Genomic DNA, 18,073 nt, shown 5'->3' with positions numbered 1-18,073 from the left:
ATGAGACTGAGTTCCATAAAGGCCAAGCTAATTTTTCCATCTATCTCCTGAGCCTATTTCACGGTTACTTATAGTATTGGTTCAATTACTCGTTAACTAAGCAATAGATCCACAAATCTGAGTGTAGACGGACTTGTTGTCTTTGTTGTTGTTAGAACTTAGATGTTGGAGGTTTTCTTCTTAGTGATAGGACGGTAAGACTTTTCAAGTCAGAGGAGGTTGGGAGTTCACGCCGCTTTTGAAGGCCCAGGCTCCTGTGTGTCAAAGCAGTGTCCACATGCACGGGCTGCCACGCACAGGTGAGCCGGACAGGGACCGGTTTGCACGGCCTCCTGGGGGGGAAGCGCGTGTCCCAGCGATGGCCACGCCCTCGCTCGAAATGGCGGCCTGCGGCCCAGGTCTGCACGGAGCGGATTCCGTCTTCACCCCGCACCATCTCTTGGCTGCAGATGCTCACAAGCAGTTCACACTCATGCTCTGGGTGGTCACCCTTCCCCGCATCTTCTCAGATCCCATGACTGGCTGCCAAATCACACACTGTGCACCTATAAGAGAAGTGAAATGAGACGTCTCTGGGGGAGGGAAGTAGCAGTGGGAGAAAAACAAAGGAGGCGGCGACAGTGCTCGACAAGCTGACTCATCACCTTACTCACGTAACCGTAACCCTCTGCAGCGTCTTTACAATAACATAAAATAAAAAAGAAAAAACTCTCTTTGAAGAGCAAATTTTAATGTAGTTTTAAAAACACCAATGAAGAAAACACTACCGATCTTGTTTAACAAGTTCTTCAAGAAAAAAATTAAGGGACTATTTTCTAACACATCGCATTAAATCAATACAATCCTCAAATCCAAACCTGCTCAGGACACTATTGGAAGGATAACTGCACATCAATCAGTGCCAAAACACAGATTGAACAATCCTAACAACGTTTAACACACCCTGGCTCTCAGCCATGCAGTACATTGAGCTCCACAGAGACAGCGCGGGGCACGTGAGAGCCGGACGGGCACCGAGCAGCTCTGCCTCGCGGGGGAAACTGCACATGGGCAGAGGAGAGCCTGAGAGGCTCTGCCTCGCGGGGGAACTGCACATGGGCAGAGGGCACCGAGAGGCTCTGCCTCGCGGGGGAAACTGCACATGGGCAGAGGGCACCGAGAGGCTCTGCCTCGCGGGGGAAACTGCACATGGGCAGAGGGCACCGAGAGGCTCTGCCTCGCGGGGGAACTGCACATGGGCAGAGGGCACCGAGAGGCTCTGCCTCGCGGGGGAACTGCACATGGGCAGAGGAGAGCCTGAGAGGCTCTGCCTCGCGGGGGGAACTGCACATGGGCAGAGGGCACCGAGAGGCTCTGCCTCGCGGGGGGAACTGCACATGGGCAGAGGAGAGCCTGAGAGGCTCTGCCTCGCGGGGGACCTGCACATGGGCAGAGGGCACCGAGAGGCTCTGCCTCGCGGGGGGACCTGCACATGGGCAGAGGGCACCGAGAGGCTCTGCCTCGCGGGGGAAACTGCACATGGGCAGAGGGCACCGAGAGGCTCTGCCTCGCGGGGGAAACTGCACATGGGCAGAGGGCACCGAGAGGCTCTGCCTCGCGGGGGAACTGCACATGGGCAGAGGAGAGCCTGAGAGGCCGAGCGCAGAACGGCATCATATGCGTCCTTTGTGCAAGCTTGCCGGGAGCAGCACAAGAAGCACCCGGATGCTTCCGCCAACTTCTCAGAGTTTTCTAAGAAGGGTTCAGAGAGTGGAAGACCATGTCTGCTACAGAGGAAGGGAAATTTGAAGATGTGGCCAAGGCAGACAAGGCCCGTTATGAAAGAGAAATGAAAACCTACATCCCTCCTAAAGGGAAAACAAAAAGAAGTTCAAGGATCCCAACGCACCCAAGAGGCCTCCTTCGGCCTTCTTCTTGTTCTGTGCTGAGTATCGCCCTAAAATCAAAGGGGAACATCCGGGCCTGCCTACTGGTGATGTTGCAAAAACACTGGGAGAGAAGTTTGTCCACACTGCTGCCGATGACAAGCAGCCTCACGAAGAGAAGGCTGCGAGGCTGAAGGAAAAGCACGGAAAGGACATTGCTGCCTACCGAGCTAAGGGAAAGCCTGGTGCAGCAAAAACAGGAGTTCTGAAGACTGAAAAGAGCAAGAAGGAGGAGGAAGAGGAGGAAGAGGAGGAAGAGGAGGAAGATGAAGAGGATGAAGAAGAGGCGGAAGATGAAGAGGATGAGGAGGAAGAGGAACTGAATACCACTCTGTAACTGCAAAAAAAAGTTGCAGCTGTTTTGTTGACATTCTGAATGCTTCTAAGTAAATACAATTTGTTTATTAAAAAAAAAAAAAAACACGGGCTGGGAAGGTGGCTCAGTGGTAGAGCGCTTGCCTTGCATGCCTGAGGCCCTGGGTTCGATTCCTCAGCACCACATAAGAAAAAAGAAAAAAGCCGGAAGTGGCACCGTAGCTCAAGTGGTAGAGCGCTAGCCTTGAGCTGAAGAACTGAGTCAGTGCACAGGCCCAGAGTTCAGGCCCCACGACCAGACCCCCCCCCAAAAAAAGACAAAAAAAACCCACCAAATACCTGTAAGCACTGTATAAAACTGTAAAACACTCCAATCCCATTGGGTGTAAGCAGGAATGCAGTTAGTTGTACTTTAAAAAGAAAACTATTATTGCATTAAACACACATACACACACACACACACACACACACACACACATTGTAACACAGGGTTGAAAGGCTGCAAGTTCTCTAAGTGGGGACAGAGAAGGCATTTGGTAACTTTAACAACTGGGCATCAGAACATCGACAGAAAGCCTGCGCGTGTCCGGGTTGTCCGATTCAGGAGAGAGCCCCGTGGAGCACACCGCCTGGACGGGCTCCGGCCGAAGGCTGCCTCTGGACCAGACCCAGAGCACGGAATTTGCCGTGATCACTCCTGGTGGGGCTCCAGTTGGAAGGCCTGCCCGGTAACAATGAGATATTGTTACGTACAGATATCATAAAGCTGAAAGAAGTCGCCATGTCACACACATGAACTTGCGTGTAGAATACGCGAAGAGTTTGCAATAAAACGATCACGCTTCACGTGACGGCTCGCAGCATTGCTATCACCAGGCCAATACGTCAGAATCGGCCCTTTCCAAAATACCACTAGGGGAAATACGAAACAAAGCGTAAGTCCATGATTTACAATTATGAGAGCAAGAAATAAGCTGAACAAAACACACAAAGACCCCTAGGTGGAAAATTGTAAGACACATGGAAAAATTATGCAAACTTAATTGAGTGGAGATGAGCTAAATGAGGGAGAATATCATGTTAATGGATTGGAAGATTAGAAATGAGCCAGAGTCAAACACCTCCGCCAGCTCAACGCGGCCCAGCGGTGGTCTCAGCGGGGAGGTTTCTGCACCAGTTGACGATGTGGCCTTGCAGTCTGCGTGGGAATTATTAGCGCGAAGGGTAGCCTGGCGTCTCCGTGGAGGGAAGCCGGCCCGCCACCCACGCGGCAGACATCCACCTCCGCGCCGCTCTCGTTCCTCCAGTGGGTAACTTTCAAGTGCGCAGACTCCCTGTGGCTGTTCTCGGTAGGTAGAAGTCAGATGCAGCACTGTGCATGTGGGTCAGCCGACGATAGGACTTCCGCTTGGTCCTCAGAGGGGAGAGAGGTGAGTGCCACCCCGACATCACTCAGGACTGGCCGGGACCCACCTGGGAGCCCGCAGCCTGGGGAGCGTGCACGGCAAGCCACGTTCTCAATACTGCAAAGAGCTCTCCAGCCTTCGTTGTTCTACGTCTTAAAATGGAAGGATTGCCTATCTTCAAGAGCAGGTGTGTGATGTTTTCGTGACTCTTGCCTGTGTTGGATGAGGCGTTTGGATCTGAAGACACCCTCATTCCACGAGGTTACAGTGGCTCCATGCTCCTAGCTTCTTTTGAGACAGGGCCTGGGTTTGGAGCCCAGCTAGAACTCACTACCTAACTCACAACCTTTCAGCTCAACCTTCTCAGTGCTGGGATTACAGACTCAACCACCATACCAGTGTCTTGTTCCTTAACAAGAGTAAGACTCCAAATTCCAAAACATTTCCCAATGTCGTCTATTTTTACATTAATGGGAACTTGGGAGGGGAGAATGGAGGAGGAGGGGAGGGGAAGGAGGAAACTAGACTTCTGATCATTCTCAGGGCTGGGGGTGGGAAGCCCTGTCACTGTGCTGGGCTCACTGCACTATGGGTAATTCTCCCCCGAGCCTCGGTTCCTCTCTCCCGGCGCCTGTCCTGGGTCTGCCTTGTGACTGTGAGTCGCTGTCCGGCGGTCTCATCCGTGTCCTCGCCTGCCCTCACACGCTGACCCCCTCTGTCATTGTCAGCTTGGGGATGAGGCCTTCTGTGATCTTCTCATGGGTCTCTGTGTTCACCTCAGACAGCTGGTGTGACCCTTGGAGAGCCGGCTGTGGTCACGGGTGCAGCTGGGGTCATGGGCACAGGGAGGAGAGGCTAGCCCATCTCTGATGAACATAAACCAAATCCTGGAAGGGATGTCTGCTAACTGAACTAGACAGCCTAGATAGCCATCAGAGGGTCAAACGTCAGAATCCAAGTCCTTCTGTTCTAGGAAGACAAGGGGCCATGGGGCCTGGGGGGCCTGGGGGGCCTGGAAGGGACCTGGGGCCATCGGGGATGGAATGGCTGGTCCAGTCTGGTGCTGAGGCATCCCTACCTGGGGCCTCCGCCCTCCCTCTAGGACCCAGGCCCAGGGTACAGCACCTGCTCCTCCTCCCCCATCCTCCCCCTATCTGCCCACCCCATCTCTCCTCCCCTATCCTTCCCATCCATTCCCCCTCCTATCCTCCATTCTCCCCCCATCCTCCCTCCCTCCCTCTGCCCTCCTCCTTCAGAGCATGGAGGTTGCCACGTGGAGGCGGTCAACAGCCCACACACTGTCATGGAACCCGTGCTGGACTGACTTGAGCTCACCAGGTACAGTCAGCATACAGTCTCGGTATCTGCACATTGTCACGGCGGTATTAAGCATAGTCACAGCACCGCGTACTGTCACAGTACACGCACTGACCCACGGGAGCCCTGCCCTCCCAGCCCCTCGGGACCACTGGTGCTGGCCATGGATGTGGACCACAGCCTCTGGACTGCCACACTGGAGTGGCTGGGATCACAGGCCTGCACCACCCCACCCAGACCCAAGCAGGGATGACATGCTCACGATCACAGCAAAGCAGGGATGATGACTGCTCGTAATCAATCACAGCAGTGCAGGGATGACATGCTCACGATCACAGCAGTGCAGGGATGATGATGTGCTCACGATCACAGCAGTGCAGGGATGATGATGTGCTCACCATTACAGCAGTGCAGGGATGACATGCTCACCATCACAGCAGTGCAGGGATGATGATGTGCTCACCATCACAGCAGTGCAGGGATGATGATGTGCTCACCATTACAGCAGTGCAGGGATGACATGCTCACGATCACAGCAAAGCAGGGATGATGACATGCTCATAATCAATCACAGCAGTGCAGGGATGACGTGCTCACCATCACAGCAGTGCAGGGATGATGACGTGCTCACAATCACAGCAGTGCAGGGATGATGACGTGCTCACCATCACAGCAGTCTAGGGATGATGTGCTCACAGTCACAGTAGTGCAGGGATGATGTGCTCACCATCACAGCAGTGCAGGGATGACGTGCTCACTATCACAGCAGTGCAGGGATGATGATGTGCTCACCATCACAGCAGTGCAGGGATGATGATGTGCTCACCATTACAGCAGTGCAGGGATGACGTGCTCACCATCACAGCAGTGCAGGGATGACGTGCTCACCATCACAGCAGTGCAGGGATGATGTGCTCATGATCACAGCAGTGCAGGGATGATGTGCTCACCATCACAGCAGTGCAGGGATGATGACATGCTCATAACCAATCACAGCAGTGCAGGGATGACGTGCTCACCATCACAGCAGTGCAGAGATGATGTGCTCACCATCACAGCAGTGCAGGGATGATGATGTGCTCACCATCACAGCAGTGCAGGGATGATGACGTGCTCACCATCACAGCAGTGCAGGGATGACGTGCTCACCATCACAGCAGTGCAGGGATGACGTGCTCACCATCACAGCAGTGCAGGGATGATGATGTGCTCACGATCACAGCAGTGCAGGGATGATGTGCTCACCATCACAGCAGTGCAGGGATGATGACATGCTCATAATCAATCACAGCAGTGCAGGGATGACGTGCTCACCATCACAGCAGTGCAGAGATGATGTGCTCACCATCACAGCAGTGCAGGGATGATGATGTGCTCACCATCACAGCAGTGCAGGGATGATGACGTGCTCACAATCACAGCAGTGCAGGGATGATGACGTGCTCACCATCACAGCAGTGCAGGGATGACGTGCTCACCATCACAGCAGTGCAGGGATGATGACGTGCTCACCATCACAGCAGTGCAGGGATGATGATGTGCTCACCATTACAGCAGTGTAGGGATGATGTGCTCACCATCACAGCAGTGCAGGGATGACGTGCTCACCATCACAGCAGTGCAGGGATGATGATGTGCTCACCATCACAGCAGTGCAGGGATGACATGCTCACCATCACAGCAGTGCAGGGATGACATGCTCACAATTACACACTGGCTGGACGTTGTGGAGCACAGATTTATTCACTTGTCTAGCAGGAGAGTAACATTTTAAAGTATTTTCTAACAAAGCCAAATATTTAAATATTTAAATGACAAATTTCTGTTTATTACAATCAAAGCAAACCATAAGTGGTAAAAAAATAAAATGGGAGTATGTTCTACACCAACGTCTACAATGTAGAATAATAACAAATTCAGAACAAGCAACTCTTAGGATGCCCCGGAACTGCCAGGCCAGAAAATGACCTGGTAGAATGAATCAATCAATCTGAAAGAACTGTCATTGTTTCTAATCACTGTTTAGGAAAGGAAAAATATCAGGCCCTCTGCATTGTTCTACTTGAAATAAGCATTTCACACTGTCTTATCCTTGATAAAACCTTAGATAAGGATCGCACTGTAAACAGGTATAGAATCCAGGGTAAAGCTTCCTTTCATTTCATGAGAGAAAACACTTGCCCATCATGCTGCTAGCAGACCCTATCAATCCCTGGAAAACGCTCCGCAGAAACCTGGAGGTCTCCCAGGCGCCCGCATCACTGCAGCACCATATGATCAGAAATAATGAACATGTTTCTCTCATATGATACCTCTCATTAAAATGCAATTTGTTCAACTGAGGACTTCTAGTGCCTTAACTTCTGTTTCCTTGTGAGCTTTTTATAGCTGTGGTTTGATCGCATCCCCTCCTTTCTTGTCAACAACAATGAAATCTTTATTTTTGTCAAATTTCCCCAGTAAAAACCACTAGGTAGCAGTGGCTAAATGCATAAAACACACATTCGTGTTCTTGCTTTTAATGTTAATAAATGCTGGTCATATTTTGCATAAAATTCAATATACAACATCAAGAACATTTTGCTTTTCTTTCCTGGATACTTAAAATTAAGCAACTGTTTCTAGTAACCGCACCTCTGAAAGCTTTGCTTATTGCAAAACACTGTTCTTTCCTCTATCATGTAGATTGTACTTTGCAAAGCAGCAGAGGTTAACTATGGTTTGGCCAGGAAATAGTACCAATCGATATCCAATGTTTTCGGTCAAGATTCCTGATTTATAGCCTGATATAGTGCAAATCAGCTACAGAGAAGGAATACTTCTTCTCAACCTTCCTATTTCAAACTCTGCTAACTTTCCTTCACACATGTGAAGGGATGCACATGGCTGACTTTCATGAAGTCTGACTTACGTGCTAAGATGATAAAGAGAGATTTTTCCCCCATTCGCTCCATTACTTGGAACAAATGATTCATCCTCTAGCCCAAGAATTTGCCTTGGGCTGGGATTCAACACCAACAAAGGCTGGAAGCCAGCCCTGGTTTCAGAGGATTCTAGGAAGCCTCTGGAGAGCTGAGAGGAGACAGACAAAGGAGGAGAACGTTTGGGACCCTAAGCCGTTTGACCCAACTTTCCTTCCTGGGCACTGAGATTCCATGGCTCTATTTTTCCTGCTCTTGAATGAAACTTACTTCTTGCATTAAAAAAAAATGAATCTTGCAAAAGTCCTCCCGGAGTCCACTGAGACCTCCAGCCTGTGAAGTAATCCATTAGCAAAAAAATACAAAGTAAAAGTGTATCTATTCAACCACATGTGTGTGCAGTGGACATCAAGAATGGCTACTGTAACCCATTTTATTCTTTACCAGTTATGAACACATGAATGTTTTCTTTTCCCTCAAACTATATAACCAGAATTTCCTATAACTCTAATTGCATTTCTCATGACAGCATAAACCACAAATCTTGCTGTGAAATTGTTAACTTAGTGGCTACTCTGAGAAATACGCATGTCTGTGACTATTTAAATAGACACTCAGGTAACAAAAGGTGTGTGAGCGTGGTGTGCGTGCATGTGTGCGTGTGTGTGTCTGTGTTTCTAACACCAGCGAGTCCGTAGAAACGCTCAGGTTAGAACCCCCTTCCCTACATGCATTTGGGTGTTTCTGGATCTTTCCTTCTGAAGGTCATTAATGTCTGTGTTGAGCTCTGGGGAAGGTGCCGAGGCATTCTGAATTCACAATGGACAGGGAAGACAGGAGAACAATAGCGGCAGAATTGAAGGGAGAATAATCAACACAAAATGCAGAAATCAATGCTGCGTTTGAACCTGCAATTACCCGCCCATTTCACCTCACAAACACTCTGCCCTCCCACATTCAGAGACGGATGTGCGTGACAAGGCAATCTTGGAAAGCTGGCATTTGTTATGCAGCTGCCTTAAAACATTTTTATCACGATGAGAAAATGCATTTGGAGATCGCACTGCTCCTAATAGCTATTTTCATGAGGCAGAGTTTACTTTTTAATTTGTATTTGTACGTTTTTCCCTGTTTAAACTACTGAAAAAGAAAATAAATGAAGTTTGTGAGGCTTTCCAAAATCAGACTCCAAAGTAATGAGCAAAACTCAAGGCTGGAGGCAAGACTCAAGTAGTAAAGCACCAGCTGAGCAAGAAAGCCAAGGAGCACTAAGGGAAAGTCCAGAAACCAAAACCAAAACAAGAAAGCAAAGTAACAACAATGGTCCTCAGTTCCTCTTAATGAGGTGTGTGGACCAGGGCTTCGGGAAGGGGCACAGGACCGGAGCGGGAGGAGAGGGAGTTGCGCTCCGAGAGGGTGGAGAGCTACGAAGCATTCTGAACAGGCTCCTGCAGGGTCACCGTTCAGTCCATTGCTCAGCCATGTATTTTCTTTCTGCTCCTCCAATGGTGATTTTTTGGCATGGTGTGGCAGGCAAAGTTCAAACATAGTCACCTAGGGCTGGATATGGTCACTCACACCTGGGATTACAGCTGCTGAGAGACAGAGACAGAAGCCAATGTGTGAGACACTTACGAAAAACAAGCCAGTGTGTGGTACATGCCTTGGGCCCGACCTTCTCAGACAGGGAGAGGAGGACCTAGTGAAGGGCCAGTGGAGGCAAGTTAGCTGGAGGCCATATTTGAAAAACAAACTAAAGACAGAAAGACTTGGACTGTGGCTTTAGTGGTCAAGCTCATGACATATCTGGAGACAGACAGACAGACAGAGAGATAGATGATAGATTATAGAGATTATAGATTATAGAGATATAGAGATATGTCAGTGAAAAAAGTTAATATTCTGCCAATTTAAACAATTTCCACGGTGATTCATATCAAATCAAAACATCCCATTCTGTCTGCAAGAACTAATAAACACCTAAGAAATTTAATGAAATGCACTATTTTCTATCACCATATGATAATTGACAAATTAACTAGTACTGTATCATCACTAAAACAATTTTTTCCATCTTCCTTTTACATATCCTTATGGGTGTACTTGTTGGAACTTGACAATTTATAAATTAGATTAAAACCTTAGGAATTAGTTGCCAGAAATTCAATTTGAGTTTGAAATAGTTCAAGCTGTGTTTATCAGAGCAGTAAAGATTACAAAGTTAGGTCTCAAACTTCTTTGACCTTCAAAATGATCTATGCCAACACCTACATTTTAAATAATAGTCATTTGGCAGAAAGTCTGTATAAATCAAAGAGGCAGTACAGCCTTCTGTAAAGGCTTATTGATGGGAGAGAAGAGAGAGATTTCTCAGAGACTATGCTTGAGAAAATAATTCAAGTGTTTCCATGTGGCAAATGGATGGAGGACCCCACGCCGGGCCTGCCTGACCCGCTGGCGTCTGCAAAGCAGGCCCAACAACCCCTCGTAGTCCCGGTGCAATAATTAAGCCAGCAGTTCCTCTACTGACAGATCTTTAATCCGCTTCCCAAAGTTCTCAACGGGACTTTAAGCAATTTAGTCAATTTGGGTAATGTATATTCTTTGTAGGAAATGAGCCGAGACTCATTTGTCCAGACTTCCAAATTCTATGACATAACGCAGTTACCTGCCATACCAAGGCACTATGTCTGTTATCTCCTAAGCATTCCTCCCGTGGTTACGTATTACCTGAGTGCTCGCTGTTATTTGTAGAATGCTTTGCCAGCGTGTATTAACTGCACGAAGGGGTTTCCACACAACGTCAGCCTCACCTCCTCCATCTCTCACTCGTCCTCGGCCCCTAGTTCAGATGGTTCCAGGGGTTTCGTTGTTCCGTTTTAATAAGGACATAGAGAGCCCTTCGATTGCATTCCCCTTCCTTCCTGCCCCTTCCTGCCGCCAGCCCCTTACCCTCCGCCTGCTTTACTTTCCTGTTTTACATACACTGATTATTCATACTTTTGGTTTCGGGCCTATTAACTTAAATTTTCCCCTATTAACTTTCTACTTTATTTTCACTTTGGAGAATCCCAGTGCTGGCTGTTCTAACCTGTTGTGTGACAGCCAAGTTTAGTCCTTTTTTTTTTTAACAGCACAAACTTTGATTTCTTAGCATTATGTCACAAAGAAGCAAGCCGCATCTCACCGAACCCTGCCGTACAAGCTTTCTGCACACTTAGGACACCGTTCTCAGTCTCCACGTAGTGTTTCTCGATTCTGTTCTGTCTGCTCGGCACTGGCCACGCACTCACAGCTCCAGCTCCAGTGCTCCATCTTTTCCAGCCTCCGGTCACTCAGGAGAGACTTCTCTGCAGAATGAGCTTCATGCACGGATGCAGGGACGAGGGACTGGTGGGACGTGACCCCCACACACTCCTCCACGGAGGGGCACCACGGGGAGGTCCGCGGCAGACCCAGCTAGCTGGAGTCCGCGTAGCATACACTCTCGGAGCTGGGCTTGCTCTCATTCACAGACTGGCCAGGCGTTCCCCAGGATACCTTGTGAGCAGCAAGATGACGCTTTGCCTTTGCGTGTGCGTTACTGACCACACGTGGCATGCAACGCTGGAAAGGAAACGTGATTTCCTGCACCTGAGCTGAATAGTTAGGCGTCTAGAGTATCCCTAGAAATGAAATCCAGTTCCTGTGACAAAAATAAACGCAGACGCCAGTCACCTGAGAGTGGCAGCCTGGTGTTCCGTCTGGCAGAGGTGATCTCAGAGCCATCTGCGGCTGAGGGACCCCGACCGGCGTGGCCTCGCACTGGGCTCCAGCCAGGCCGGCCGGAGGCTGGACGCCTGGCCTCGTTCACACAGGCTTTCACAGCCGGGGCGTGGGACAGCTCTGAGAAATTCACTTGTACACCGATGGCGTCACTGGTGCAGCTCTCAGGCTCAGGTGCGTTTTCTCCTGGGGCTCCCGGCCCCCTGCCAGTGTTTACCCCGGGATCCTGCACACCTGAGCAGGGATGCTGGCCCCTCCCTGCGCCCGAGGTGGGTGGCTCGGCCCGGAAGGCCCTGGCAGGGGACAGCGGTGGTAGACTCCACTTCTGGGTTCAGTTCCTGACAGAATGGCTCAATTTCCCTGAAACTTTAAGTTGTGCAATTTAAAAATCACTTAAAAGCCACTTCCAAGAGCCACTTCAACACGCGTGATCGCACGAGAGCTTCTGAGGGCTGATCACGCCGCTCACCGGCTCTCCGCGGCCCTGGGGTCTGTGCGGTGTCCAGCCAGGCCTCCGCAGGGCTCCCGTCGCGGCTGTGGGGCCCTCAGGCTCTCCTTCCACGGGCCAGCACAGCGCCAGCACATCTCCGAGAGCAGAGCCCACGCAGGCCGCGGCTGGGACTTCCCTTCTGCAGCCATGCACTGCGGCTGAGTGGAGACAGGGCAGTGCTGCAAAAGAAACCTCCAGCTCCGTCAGCCCCACGCTCCGTGCCCACCCGGCACCCTGCGAGACCCTCCACCTGTGTGCACCTGTGTCCGAGTGTCCCCATGCTATGAAGACGGTGGTCACGCAGGATGAAGTCCGTCTCTAAGCATTCTTATTTGGCTTGTTGTTGTTGTTGTTTTCCTGTGAAGACCTTACTTCTACCAAGAGTGAGGGCCTAGCAGGTAAGACTTCAATATACCTTTAGGAGAGACATAGTTCGGCCTGTAACAGAAGAGTATGTAATTCTGATACATGAATTTAAAAGATTAATGGAAGACTGTTTCCATTGGACAGTTCTGGAGGTCAGAAAGCCATTTTTTCTGTGTGCTTCCTAATCGATTGTGCTTGCTAATCTTTGTATTGGTTAGCTGAGCAGAAAAAAGAAATGATTCTTCCTAATTTAAGCATTTAAGAAATAGCATTGAAAGTGACTGATTTCCCCAAGTTGCTATTTCTGCTTTCTTTTAAGATGAAATATTGAGCCAACATCCTTCCTTCATTGGCATGCTGGGTTTGTTTTCTAATTCATGGCATACAATTATTGCATTAAATGGCTTCAAGTTAAATACGGCAGCTTAAGCAAAGATTCATAATTGAATAAGAAAAGGCCTACCAAAGCATTTTGTATTTTTAGTCATCACATTAATTAAATACATATCTCTGTTCTCCTAAATCTTGCTCTTCTGCCTTCAGGCCACCTAAACTCTTTCTTACGCTTTTCCACCAGGACCTATTTCAAAAGCGCTATCTCAAAGTTATGTATGCAATGGCTAATTCTGTAGCATTAGCCGCCTTCTTCCTGACTGTATTTGGCTCTCTCTCCATCAAACCCTTTGCTCTGAAAGACGATATTTATCCCTTCCAGGCTGTTAAACTTTCTTTCATGTGTTTTGACTCAAGCAGAGTCTCCAAAGGATTCCTCCAGAGAAATGTTCTTAGAAGCAGTCTCCTATAGAAGCAGCCAGGGTCCAGGTGCAGGGCATGCTTGGACCAAGGTTGGGGGAGAGCACACCGGCCGCTGACCCCCGCCTCGGGCGGCCAGGAGAGGCCAGCATTGCACAGGACCAGAGTGGCCTCGCGGGATGAGAGATCGGTGCGTCCTGTGCACTGAAGGACTACGGGCTAGCTTGGTCAGCAGTGCAGCGCGTTGGGGCCGGTGCAGGCGCTGGGGGCCGGGCCCGGGGCCCCTCGCCCTGCTCCCCTCCACGCCCACGGGCACATACACTCTACTTCATCATCACCAGGAAGGTCCAGTTAGAAGTTTTATCACCTCTAATCAAGTCATTTCAGTACAAATGAGAACGAAAACGTCTCTCCTAGTAATGATCATCTTAAGTCAAAACCAAACGTCTCCTCCCGAGCTTTCCTTCTCTTAGACAGCAATGGTTTAAAAGCTCTTCAGTTTTATTATGCACTATTGGAGCCATTTTCTGAATTAGATCTCTGGGGTCTTTTCCATCCTCCTCCGCTTATGGTTTCCTTAAATAAATGCAGGACACAAAGTAGGTTCAGGGTTATGCCTGGCCCCCTGCCCCAGAGAACGGTGCTCCCGCCCCAGGGGACAGTGCTCCCGCCCCAGGGGACAGTGCTCCCGCCCCAGAGGACAGTGCTCCTCCCCCAGGGGACAGTGCTCCCACCCCAGGGGACAGTGCTCCTCCCCCAGGGGACAGTGCTCCTCCTCCAGGGGACAGTGCTCCTCCCCCAGGGAACAGTGCTCCTCCCCCAGAGGACAGTGCTCCTCCCCCAGGGGATAGTGCTCCCACCCCAGGGGACAGTGCCCCTCCCCCAGGGGACAGTGCTCCTCCTCCAGAGGACAGTGCTCCTCCCCCAGGGAACAGTGCTCCTCCCCCAGAGGACAGTGCTCCTCCCCCAGGGAACTGTGCTCCTCCCCCAGAGGACAGTGCTCCTCCCCCAGGGGATAGTGCTCCCACCCAAGGGGACAGTGCTCCTCCCCCAGAGGACAGTGCTCCTCCCCCAGAGGACAGTGCTCCTCCCCCAGGGAATAGTGCTCCCATCCCAGAGGACAGTGCTCCTCCCCCAGAGGACAGTGCTCCCTACCCCGGAGGACATTGCTCCTCCACCAGGGGACAGTGCTCCTGCCTCAGAGGACAGTGCTCCCGCCCCAAGGAACAATGCTCCCTCCTCAGAGGATAGTGCTCCTCCCCCAGGGGATAGTGCTCCTCCCCCACAGGACAGTGCTCCCACCTCAGAGGACAGTGCTCCTGCCCCAGAGGACAGTGCCCCCGACCCCGGAGGATATTGCTCCTCCCCCAGGGGACAGTGCTCCCACCCCAGAGGACAGTGCTCCTCCCCCAGAGGACAGTGTTCCCACCCCAGAGGACAGTGCTCCTGCCCCAGGGGATAGTGCTCCTCCCCCAGGGGATAGTGCTCCTCCCCCAGGAGACAGTGCTCCTCCCCCAGAGGACAGTGTTCCTCCCCTAGGGGACAGTGCTCCTTCCCCAGAGGACAGTGCTCCTCCCCCAGAGGACAGTGCTCCTCCCCCAGGGGACAGTGCTCCCACCCCAGAGGATAGTGCTCCATACACCGGAGGACAGTGCTCCTCCCCCAGAGGACAGTGCTCCTTCCCCAGAGGACAGTGCTCCCGCCCCAGGGGACAGTGCTCCCCCCCAGGGGACAGTGCTCCTCCCCCAGGGGACAGTGCTCCCGCCCCAGGGAACAATGCTCCCGCCCCAGGGGACAGTGCTCCCGCCCCAGGGGACTGGGGCCCGTGCCTGGTGCCGCCCAGGGCTGTCAGCTGCCTGGTCCCCTCCCCCTGCAGTCACCAACACAGTTTTATTTTCTATATTGTCTGTGCAGGACAGAATGTTACCTAGAAGGCAGGACATTCGCTCAGGATTGTAAACAAAGGTCAGGCTATGTTCAGGGCTCTGTGACATGTCTCCAAAGTGCTTGTCCATTTGTCTGTCTGCTACCTTTCTACCTACTTTCCACCTTTATCTTCCTCCTCCTTCTCCTTTCTTCCTCTATCTGAATTTGTGTCTCAGTCTCCACATGAGTGCACACATACATGCACACATGCACACATTCACACGCACGTGTACACAATGCACATGCATTCACAGACGTGCACACATGCACATACACACATGCATGTGTTCACACCTGTGCACACCTGCAGGCACCCCCACCCCCACATGCACGTGTGCACACCTCCACACTGCATGCGTACACCCCCACACACGTGTGCACACCCCCACACTGCACACGCACACCCCCACACTGCACACGCACACCCCCACACTGCACACGAACACCCTCACACTGCACGTGCACACCCCCACACTGCATGCGCACACCCTACACTGCACATGCACACCCCCACACTGCACATGCACACCCACACACTACACACGCACACCCCCACACTGCATGCGCACACCCTACACTGCACATGCACACCCCCACACTGCACATGCACACCCACACACTGTACATGCACACCCACACACTGCACACGCACACCCCCAAACTGCACACGCACACCCCCACACTGCACACGCACACCCCCACACTGCGCGTGCACACCCCCACACTGCACGTGCACACCCCCACACACGTGTGCACACCCTCACACTGCACGTGCACACACCAAACTGCACGTGCACACCCCCACACTGCACATGCACACCCCCACACTGCACGTGCACACCCCCACACTGCACGTGCACACCCCCACACACGTGTGCACACCCTCACACTGCACGCGCACACACCAAACTGCACGTGCACACCCCCACATGCACGTGTGCACACCCCCACACTGCATGTGCACACCCCCACACTGCACGCGCACACCCCCACACTGCACATGCACACCCCCACACTGCCGTGCACACCCCCACACTGCACGCGCACACCCCCACACTGCACACGCACACCCCCACACTGCACAGCACACCCCACAGTGCACGTGTGCACACCCCCACACTGCACACGCACACCGCCACACTGCACAGCACGCCCCCACAGTGCACGTGCACACCCCCACACTGCACACGCACACCCCACACTGCACACGCACACCCCCACACTGCCCCTGCACACTGCACGTGCACACCCCACGCTGCACACGCACACCCCCACACTGCACGTGCACACCCCCACATGCATGTGTGCACACCCCCACACTGCACAGCACACCCCCACGCTGCACTGCAGACCCCCACACTGCACGCGCCCACCCCCACACTGCATGCACACACCACTGGGGGGTTGCTGAGGCTGCTCACTCACGCTTTCCAGGCTGTCATCTTCTGCAGGCCTCAGCCTTGTAAAGAGGGTGCAGATTGGGTTTCTTTCTGGGATTTTTCCCCTCCTGGGAAGACGAGCAACCTGCTGGTGCCAGTAATGAGATGCCCCAGGGACCAGAACCTACCTGCTATTATTTTATTTTATGACACCTAATCACCAACAAACGTCTCCTGTTAAACCTGAGTAACTTGTAGTTCATTTCATGTTACAAAAAAGTTGCATGCCAGTCATTAAAATTACAAATATTCTGCTTCAAGAGCTCCTAACCGAACGCGTGGGACCGTCCAGACTTTCCTGGCCTGCCGTCCCAACTGCTTGCCTCAGCTTCCTGTCTCCAAACACAGGCACACGGGTTGACATTTCAGCCTACGAGTTCAAGACCAGAACCCACTTGGTAACAGATCTGCAGGCACAGTGAGCACACGGACAGCAGACACTTGAGAGCTCCTGGGGCGTGGTGTGCGGCGGCCACGGAGCCCCAGGTTCAGCCTCAGTGCAATCATTTTCCTTCACTTCTGTGACAGAGAGCCACAAATCGCCAGCTCAACACACACAAATTTACTCCCTCTGAGTCCTAGAAGTCAGAAGCCTGCATGGGCGTTGAAGGCCCCGAGGCTCCTCCCGGCAGGTCCAGTCCCTGCATTCCCTGAACGCCGGTGCACCCAGCTCTGGGCTCAGCATCGGATTCATCACCCTCATCCCCAACGCTCCTCCTCTGCTGGACAGAATTCATCACCCTCATCCCTGACGCTCCTCCTCCTCTGCTGGAATTCATCACCCTCATCCCTGACGCTCCTCCTCTGCTGGAATTCATCACCCTCATTCCTGACGCTCCTCCTCTGCTGGAATTCATCACCTTCATCCCTGACGCTCCTCCTCTGCTGGAATTCATCACCCTCATCCCTGACGCTCCTCCTCTGCTGGAATTCATCACCCTCATCCCTGACGCTCCTCCTCTGCTGGAATTCATCACCCTCATCCCTGACACTCCTCCTCTGCTGGAATTCATCACCCTCATCCCTGACGCTCCTCCTCTGCTGGAAATCATCACCCTCATCCCTGACGCTCCTCCTCTGCTGGAATTCATCACCCTCATCCCTGACGCTCCTCCTCTGCAGGAATTCATCACCCTCATCCCTGACGCTCCCCCTCTGCTGGAATTCATCACCCTCATCCCTGATGCTCCTCCTCTGCTGGAATTCATCACCCTCATCCCTGACGCTCCTCCTCTGCTGGAATTCATCACCTTCACCCCTGAAGCTCCTCCTCTGCTGGAATTCATCACCTTCATCCCTGACGCTCCTCCTCTGCTGGAATTCATCACCCTCATCCCTGACGCTCCTCCTCTGCTGGAATTCATCACCCTCATCCCTGACGCTCCTCCTCTGCTGGAATTCATCACCCTCATCCCTGACGCTCCTCCTCTGCTGGAATTCATCACCCTCA

At 52.0% G+C, this 18,073-nt stretch overlaps 1 pseudogene; it reads left to right on the top strand.

The window, feature by feature from the left end:
• Positions 1-1,611: 1,611 nt before the first annotated feature.
• On the top strand, positions 1,612-2,262 carry LOC122116225 (annotated as a pseudogene).
• Positions 2,263-18,073: the final 15,811 nt, after the last annotated feature.

Source organism: Dipodomys spectabilis, unplaced genomic scaffold, assembly GCF_019054845.1.
Source record: "Dipodomys spectabilis isolate Male_0828 unplaced genomic scaffold, ASM1905484v1 ptg000128l, whole genome shotgun sequence".
In the NCBI taxonomy this organism is placed as follows: Eukaryota; Metazoa; Chordata; class Mammalia; order Rodentia; family Heteromyidae; genus Dipodomys; species Dipodomys spectabilis.
The sequence above is the reverse complement of the archived record's forward strand: the minus strand, read 5'-3'. Positions and strand labels throughout refer to the sequence as shown.